The sequence below is a fragment of the Talpa occidentalis genome, unplaced genomic scaffold (genome assembly GCF_014898055.3).
Source record: "Talpa occidentalis isolate TD23 unplaced genomic scaffold, MPIMG_talOcc4v2.1 talOcc4.3, whole genome shotgun sequence".
Lineage (NCBI taxonomy): Eukaryota > Metazoa > Chordata > Mammalia > Eulipotyphla > Talpidae > Talpa > Talpa occidentalis.
The window spans coordinates 39,996,080-40,003,498 of NW_023603184.1; the positions used below are offsets into that span (position 1 = coordinate 39,996,080).

The following is a 7,419-nucleotide window of genomic DNA, read 5'->3' on the forward strand; positions in this document are numbered from 1 at the left end:
CCATTCAGCAGTGTACTTCGGTCCTTCTGCCTGCTCTGCTCCCCGCTCTGGCTCTGGTGAATTCTCTCACCCTCCCGCGCTTCTGACTGTACCCGTGCATGTATAAACAAAACAAACAAACAAATAAATAAATAAATAAACATGCCTCTATAAAATTAAAAAAACAAAACAAAACAAAACAAAACTTCATAGACACGGGCCTCCCCGGTGGCGCAGCGGTTGAGCGCTGGGTTGCGAAGCTGCCCGCGGCCTCGGCGGCGCCGGTTCGATCCCCGGCTGCTCCCCGGCCACCGGAGGAGGATCCCACATGGTGCGCAGACCTCTCCTGCCACCCGCTGCTCCCCTCAGCAGTGTACTTCAGCCCTTCTGCCTGCTCTGCTCCCCGCTCTGGCTCTGGTGAATTCTCTCACCCTCCCGCGCTTCTGACTATACCCAGTGCATGTATAAACAAAACAAACAAATATAATAAATAAATAAATAAAAACATGCCTCTAATTAAAAAAAAAAAAAAAAAAACAAAAAAAAAAAAAACTTCATAGACACAAAAGAAAAGGAAAAAAAAAAGGTACAACAGAGGGAGGCTACAGGCCTTCCTGATCTAATGATCTTCATGACTGAAGATGGTTTGTATAACAGACAAGAACTATATGTGTTGTCTCCTCTTCTGATCTACCCCTCAGAATGAAGAAAGGAGTTTTGGTTTGGCATCAATTTGTGTATGTGGGTCTTTGCTTCGGTGCCATAAAGGTAAGTGCTAAAAGTGTTTCAGGGAGAGAAGCTCTAATGACTCTTAAGTGTAAGGCAAAGAATCCTGCAGAATCACCAGACTATTGAATGGATGCTTTATTGTGTTTTCAGTTTCTCAGACACTACAGAGCTTCTTAATAAACAGAGCCAACTTTTGGCAGCATGAGAATGACTAAAGGCTTTTTGGGATGTTATGAATGAAGTTAATTAAAAGACTTGGGTACTTGGGCCAGAAGAACCCACATGGAGGCAACAGTTGGTAGAATTGCAGTAAACAGGAGAAAACAAACAAAACCCCCAGACTTAGCATCCTTTTAGGTTTCTAATTTTGTTATGTTTTGCTAGAGAAAATGAACTTAAAAAGGAGATCTAAGCTGTTGGCTGAGATTTCTTTGTAGAAAGCCAGCATTCTAAGATTCACTATTACAGCATTATGGAAGGAAATACGATTTATTTTATTACCTCTGAGGATAAAAATATTCTCATACTTCTAGGAAATGACTGGTTGCTCTACAGCTATGATAACAAATAATCATCAAATTTGTTTTAAATCTGTTTAATTGTTGAACAATAGCTTTTTACCAGAACAAAAGCTGGGCTGAACGCCTGCCAATCTAAGTCAACAACTTCTCTCCAGTAACCACACCTCCACATCTGAAGGCGAACAATTGCTACATATTCCCACCCCTGAAAGTTCATCAACCCTTGATCTCCACATTTTTCATAACCCTATATAAAATTAGTGACCTATGTTGCTCAGAAATATACTGTGTCATAAACAATAGCATTCTTGGGCCTAAGCTAGTAATAAATTCAGCCTTTTGTTTCAGATATTACATAGCAGTCTCTTCTGTAACATTTCTTATTTATTTCTCTATGGTCAATAGCAAAATCCCCCTTTAATGTTTTATTTTAGTAATTGGGGCCTTATCTCTTTTTTTCTTGGTCAATCTAGTTAAGGGTTTGCCATTTTGGTTTTCAAAGAATCAGCTTTGTATTTGTCAGGTTTTTCTATTCTCTTTTCATTTATTTCCACTCCTATCTTTTTATGTCATGCCTATGGTTTGTTTTGAGCTTACTTTGTTTTGCTTTTCTAATTTCTTAATGATAAAATTAGGTTAATGATTGGAGATTCTTCTTCTTTTTTAATATGTGTTTATGTTACTAATTTCCCTCTAAGTTCAGCCTTAGCTGCATTGCATAATGTTTGGCATGTTGTGTTTTTACCTACCTTCATCTCAAAATTTTTTCTGATTTCCCTTGTGATTTTTTTTTTTGACTCATTGATTATATGAGTGTGCTATTCAATCTCCACATCTCTGTGGAAATAGCACTCAGCTATAGAAGTTTTATTCTTTTGAAAACAACACAGATGGGCCTCCCCGGTGGCGCAGCAGGTTGAGCACAGCTCTGGGAAGCTGTCTGCGGCCTCTGCAGCTCAGGTTCGATTCCCAGCCAGCCAGGGAGATTCCCACATGGCATGGCAGATACCTCCCGTCACATCTGCTGCTCCCCTCAGCAGCATATTTCGATTGTCTGCCTGTTCTGCTCGCTGCTCTATCTCTGGTGAATCCTCTCACCCTCCCATGCCTCTGGCCTGTACCCCAGCTCTTGTATAAAAATAAATAAATCTTTAAAAAAAAGAAAATAACAGAAAAAAGTGGGTGGGTTATTTAAAACATGTTGCTTAGAATTATAAAAAGCTAATTTGGAGTCTGCAGAGGTAAAATGGAGTGAAACCTTAAAAGGTAAACTAGACAAAGCTAGCACAGACAATTGTGTACATACATTTGAAGAAAAAAATAGTGGAGAAATAAAAGAAATCAAACTGAATGGTGCTATTTTATATACAAACATAATATTCAAATAAGAATTCAGTATACTGCATGTATTTAATTATTATCAGGAATACATGAAATTAATGCAGGAGAAATGGTATCATCATAAAGATAACTTTTGTAATGGAACTATAATGTCATGAGGATGTAAGTATTTTCACTATGTGTGATAAGTAAAGTCAATTTTAGAGTTCTTTTTTTCCCTCCCCTCAGGTTTATTTATTTATTTATTTATTTATTTTAACATTTATCATTTTTTAATTTTTTAGACAATATTTGCTTCCCCCCACCCCCATTTTAGAGTTCCTTTTAATTGACTCCCAGTAACATGGGAATATAAACTATAGCACATAGTAGGCTTGTGACATATGTATGTAATAGATGACTGACACTTAATTGTCATTTAGCTGACAAGTTTTATTTCCTAGGCAAAAAGTTGAGGTAACCATTTTTGAGGAGAGAAAAATAATTAGATAAAAAAAATATTAGGCCATCACTGCCGGTAAAACAAGTTGGCTTTTGCAATTACCCCAATGTGTGGTTTTTAAAAAAATCTCTACTGGGGAGAATCAGTAACATTCGTCTTACATATTCTGGCTAGGGCTGAACACTTCGCTCTTAGTTTTGTAAAAGTGAGATTAATCATAAGAAAGTATTTTTCTGACATAAGCATACTTTACTTGATTTTAATGTAAGAGTGTTTGACAGACAATAAATTTAATTCAAGAAAGACCTTAATTAATGCTGGAAAGCAGCCACCTTATGTGTCCCTGCTTTGTTCCCTTAACTCCTCTTCCAGAGGAGTTTTCCATACTTTCTGAAGAGTCTGAATAAAGAACCTTATTACTATTTTCTGAAGATCACACTCCCTGTAAATGCCCATGCTTAAATTTCCATTTAAATGCTGCATCTTTATCACAATTTGCTAAGGGGGCCCTTTTTCCCTTTAACACACACCACACACACAAAAATATCACTGCCTGCTCCATTCACTTTTCTGAGAATGGTTTTCCTTTCTGCCTATTTGTGGGGGGGTCACTGTAGTTCTGTCCTCTTTGACTCCATTCTCACCTGTTAAAATCCTGGGGTTTAATGAAAGGAAAACTCCATTTCTTGATGGCAGGTGTGTAGAAGGGAGAGGATAAAATATGGAAGACATTTTTACCTTGAATTAAATAGCATCCTGATATTTCTGACATAAGCATACTTTACTTGATTTTAATGTAAGAGTGTTCTACAGACAATAAATTTAATTCAGTCTGCCTCCCTTAAGTCTGTCCCCCTTGCTAGAATGTGAGCAAATCAAGGGTAATGATGACCTGAATTTCTCTCTGAGTCTCTACATTCCTCTGCATGGTCCAGCACTTCCCAGATATTCAATAAAGGCTTTTTAATTGAATGAACAAATGGGGGAAGTTATATTCAGCAAGGTAATGATTACTGTGAGCATGAAAACCATCACAATCTACCATACCCAATGGGAAGGCTTGACCAAACATTGAGAACTACTATTGCATCTCTGCCCAAATGGAATAATATCTTGTAAGAGTTTATTATGAATAGAATGTTCATAGAGAACAAAAATGTATAAGGTCTAAATATACAGTTTAATTGTAAAGCAAACCCCATGTCACTATCATTCAGATTGGATAAAACATTGACAATACCTTATAAGCCCCTGGGTGGCCCTCCCTAACACAGCCTTCTCTTTCTGCAAAAGTAAGCATAATTCTGATTTTTGAGGTAAATGTCTTCATAGTTTATGGCATATGCATGCATCAGTAAAAGTATATTTTAGATTTGCCTAAACCTTATATAACTTAGAATCATATATACCACATGTATTCTTTGAGTTGATTCTTTTGTTGGACACTGAGATTCTTCCACGTTGCGGTATGCATTAATTTTATATGTGATTCCTTCATATTTTAATGGTGCATAGTGTTACAGTTTATGAACATTTCGCAAACTAGAGAAATGCTATATGCTAGATCATAGAGTACAAGTATCCTCAACATTCTAAGATAGTGATCAATTTGTCCCAAGTGGTTGTACCATTGAACATTGCCGCAATCAAGATACGAGAGTTCTCTTGACTCTCACCTCTGTCATCCCTTCATTGTCAGATTTTCACATTTCAGTCAGTCTGATTGGTTTCTAATGGCATCTATTTGTTGTTGTAATTTGTGCTTCTATTATTAAAGAGGTCGAGAGCACTTTTTGTTATATTTATTGGATATTTGTTTATTCTCCCTATTTTCCTGATGACTTGACTAACTTTTTTTTATTGATCTGAAGTAATTAAATATTTTGACTATGAATACTGACTCCATCAGTTGGCTATATACACTGTGAATAGCTTCTTTTGTTCTGTAACTTGGTTTTTCACTCTCTTTTTGGTCTTTTGATGAACAGAAAATCTATCTTATAAAGCAGTCAATTTTTTTTCTCTTGGCTTAGAGTTATTTTTATAATCTTCTATATAGTTTTGTAGGTTTTTTTTCTTTCATTTTTAGGTCTTAGATGAGATTGATTTAGGATTCACTTGAGCTAAGAGACAAATTTCTTTTTTTGACTTATGGATACCTGACAGTTCTAGTATCATTTATTATATGCTCATCTTCCACCCTGACCTGAAATTTCGTTTCCTTCAAATATCAACTGTCCACATTTAAAAGTCTGTTTGTAGGCTCTCTGTTGTATTTAATTGATCTCTATGTCTACCCATGTCTTAATAACTAACCTTCCGATGTTCTCATCTTTATTACTGTTTTAGTCTTAATATATTGAACAATCTATTTGATACTTTTATGAAGATACTTTTTATATTTTCCCTGGCATTTTTCTTTCTTTCCACAGAAGAGTTGATTTCATAACCTAGCCTATCATTAATGGAAATAGAAGTCCCAGTGGTATATTTTTGGCCCTGCTATAAGTCATTCTTTCTTTCAAAAAACTTTCTTGATGGCATTCTATATTCTCAGCACACTGTTATCTTGGGAGCAGAACTGCGGCTAAGGATAAAGGGTCCCCAGAACGCTTGGGGTCCCGGGGACATGCCATTTTGGCAATGACTGCTTTGACATCCTTGTTCCTCAGCATGTAGATGAGAGGGTTGAGAATGAGTATGAGAAAGGCATACACAACGTTGCCCATGATGAGGAAGGCAAGGGGCAAGTAAGCCCTGTAGGCCACAGAGACCACAGCAATAGGTGAGTAGTAAGTGCCAACCACCAGGAGGTGGGAGCTGCGGGTGGAGAAGGCTTTGGATCATCCTTCTCGGGAGCTATTGCGAAGCCCTGAGGCCAGGATGTGGGCATCGGAGAGAAGCACCTGGAGAAGGGGCAGGAAGGACACCACTACGGTGATGCAGAAGCCCAAGAAAGTCTGAGTTGTGGTGTCAGAGCAAGAGGCCTGGAACATAGCCAAGTGATCACAGATGCAATGGTAGACCTGAGCACAGAACCAAAAGCCATATGGGAAGTCTGGACCAATGCTGGGGTGGGCAGGAGGAGGGCAGCGAGCCAGGCACTGGCCACCAGTGCAGCACTGTTCTGGGGGGTCATGTGGACAGGGTAGTGCAGCAGGAGTAGATAGCCACATAACGATCATACGCCATGACTACGAGGATGTAGGCTTCCCAGCAGTAAAGGCTGAGGAAAAGATACATTTGCATGAAGCAATCAGGGAAGCTGAGGAGGTGGTCCCCAGGCAAGAATAGGGACAACATCTTAGGAACTGTAGTTGCAGTGGAGAGGATGTCCAGGGCTGAGAGTTTGATCAGGAAGAGGTCCATGGGCTTATGGATGCTGGGTTCTGCCACTACAGCCACCAAGATCAGGGCATTCCCCACCAGGATGAGCAAGTAGATTAAGAGAAAAACGAAGAAGGGGCTCCCTGGTGGCACAGGGGATTAAGACGCAGCCTATGAAACTATTCGCTGCCACTGCAGCATGAGTTTGATCCCAGCCAGGGAGCTACCCGCATGGCACAGCAGACCTCTCCTGTCTTTTCCGCTGCTCCCCTCAGCAGTGTATTTCAGTCAATCCGCCAGTTCTGCTCCCCACTCTGTCTCTGGTGAATCCTCCTACCACCCCCCCCACACACACCTCTGACCTTGTATGCATAAATAAATGAACCCAGTTCTTGTATGCATAAATAAATGAATCTTTAACAAAAAAAAAAGAAAAAGAAAATAATGAACAGGGAGGAAGAAGGATTTGGGCAGACGGGATGCCCACCAGGTAGAAGATGGGTGGTGAGTCCTCCAATCCATTACAGGCTGTGGCATGCATAGTGGGTCAGGGCTGCTTGTCTGCAGACAGACATCGGAACATTAGCATACACCTGGAAACCGAACAATCAGGGAAATGTGAACCAGAAAGTGAACCTTTTTCTTTCCAACCATGGAAAGAAATCCCACCTGTTTCTTTGTGGCAGGAATTTCATTATACAACAAAGATACCCAACATGGTGAGGGTCTAATGAGCAATAGTTGAAGAGCTGGTCCCGTCTGACTAGGAAGAGAGGTGGGCACCGACACCGAGGGGACTAGCAAAGGGAAGAGAGACACGAAGAACCTGAACCAGTATTAGCAACTCCAGGGACCTGAGTTCCACCTCACACATGGAATGTTTCTTACAATTAGAATTATCCCACAATGCAAAAGGTTTGCTTGAAAATTGGTGAATTCTTTGTAACTAGAGGTACATAAGATGGGCTTTTGGGGGCTGAAATACTACAGAGGAGATTTAGCACTTGGACAAGGGCTAGATTAAAAACCTTTAAGGAACTTCCTAACCCTAGATCCATTGGTTCTAAAAGAAAAAAGCAA

General features: G+C 39.5%; 1 pseudogene; it reads right to left on the reverse strand.

Moving 5' to 3' along the window:
* Positions 1-5,576: 5,576 nt before the first annotated feature.
* On the reverse strand, positions 5,577-6,880 carry LOC119255043 (olfactory receptor 2AT4-like; annotated as a pseudogene).
* Positions 6,881-7,419: the final 539 nt, after the last annotated feature.